At 34.9% G+C, this 1,996-nt stretch overlaps 1 protein-coding gene across 1 annotated transcript in view; it reads left to right on the plus strand.

Annotated features, from left to right (window-relative positions):
- Nucleotides 1-1,996, plus strand: part of lpar6a (lysophosphatidic acid receptor 6a) — a 281,763-nt gene that overhangs the window by 8,534 nt on the left and 271,233 nt on the right. The gene's annotated exons all lie outside the window — the stretch shown is intronic.

A 1,996-nucleotide genomic window follows, 5' to 3' on the forward strand; every position in this document is an offset into this window, starting at 1 on the left:
CCTCAAATACTTCGTAGTTTGTCCTACTGCAGAACCATTGATGTTAAGCTGCACTAGAACAGCAGTGCCACCTGCTGTTTGTTGTTGCTTTCCGAAATATTAAACAATCTATAGTCACTCACAAAATGGCAGTTCCATTGGGATTCAATAGCTGTGTTCTTTAACTGTGGAAAATAGGCCTAGATATTTTAAGGAAAGAGAAAACGGATTATTATTGTATTTAATGCTTATCTTCAGGGATTACATTATATACTGTAGCCTAGTGTAGACAGAGGACTTAGGAATTTACCTTCTGACCTGTTTAAATGGTTGTACTTGACACCAACAGTAGAGGGGAGTAGCTCCTTCTCCTACTGAGAAGCCTAAATTAGCACAGTAATAACGCCAAAGATTCCGCAGTATTTTTCTAATAAAGTTCTATAAAAGTTTAGACATATCTTCAACTGCACTTCAAGATTTATTTCATGTACACAGTTATAGTTTAACATAATACAGGAATAACAAAGATTTGTTTATCCCAAATGTACCACATTTGACTATCACATTGGCATTGTTTGGCATATTGCTTCCCAAAATCAAGGCAATTTGCATAAATTACTGTTAGTAGAGCAATGTTTCTTCTCTCACCTTTTCTTAGAATTTTTTACAGTTTCAACAGCAATACACATAATAAATTATTAAATTAATTCACAAGCAATCCATAACTGGATACAATGTTTTACAGTAGTAGCAACAGGAATGGTAAAATGAAGTCTACTTTTAGAGTATCTCAACTCTGAAAACTGACAGTGGAAATGAGAAGATCAGTTCCATTGACTCAGTTTAGTTTAACATACTACAGCATACAATCTACCACAACACATACACAGGGTTTTCACTTTTAGTAGATCTCTCTCAAGACACAGTATCAGTTCACAGATACATTTTTTCTTTCAGTCGTTGTCTTTAGGTCTGAACTACTGTTCACATGGGAAGGCCTTAGTCAGTGCAATTTAACAACAGACCTCTCTCTGGAAGTATGGATCACATATCTATATTTCTAAAAGGTTTAGGTCTGCCTCCACATTGATTTGAGTCCACCTATGTACATTTCCCCGTTCCACCATTTCCAGTAAAAAAAATTATGATAACAATAATACAAAAGCAGTAAAAATGGTAGAAAAACATTAGGATGTAACTTCTGCCAAATAACAATCATATAGCATTCCATGGCCACAATGTTGTTACACATGATTCCCCTATCAGGGGTCCCAGCCCACACTGAAATACTGGACTTAGATACACAAATCAAAATAATATTGCCAATTATATATCCCACACAGATGAAATTGGTTATTAGTTAACAAATCATGAATGACAGCAATGTCTGAGTCAAAAGGAATGGGGACACACTTAGATGATATTAGTTTTAGAATGTATGATTATCCTGTGGATAACATTTCTATCCTGTAATTATTGTGTTGCAAATATTCTATGCTGCAATGTACACAATTATACTTGACTGTAGTGCGCTTCAGGCATTTGAAAAAAAGTGCCTATTACACTTTTGTAATAGCCTACACCACTAACGCTTAATACAACTGAATTACTTAGCAATTCCCATGTACCCACATTGTTTTGGGGATCAGTATTGTTATGTAGCTACGTGGTAGATAATGTAATTTAAAGTAAAGTGTTGATCGAAATATTATTGACAAATGATTCCAGGAATTCAGTATTACAAAATGCCTGATAACCACATGTGAAATAAATGTGAGTATGTTTGTGTGGGTAAAAGAGATAGAAAGAGAGAGAAAGAGAGATGTTGGAGCTTACAGAAGTAAATGTAATAACACTTTTCAGAAAACCTTGGATATGGCACCTCATATGGTGTTTTGTAATCAATGAACATCTACCTGGCATCATTAGTGAGTCCTACCCAAGAGCTGTTTCTTTTTCTCGAGGTAAACATTTCTAGAGTAAAGCATTATTTGAGTGTTATACCCACTTGTTCACC

Source organism: Osmerus eperlanus, chromosome 11, assembly GCF_963692335.1.
Source record: "Osmerus eperlanus chromosome 11, fOsmEpe2.1, whole genome shotgun sequence".
Classification (NCBI taxonomy): domain Eukaryota; kingdom Metazoa; phylum Chordata; class Actinopteri; order Osmeriformes; family Osmeridae; genus Osmerus; species Osmerus eperlanus.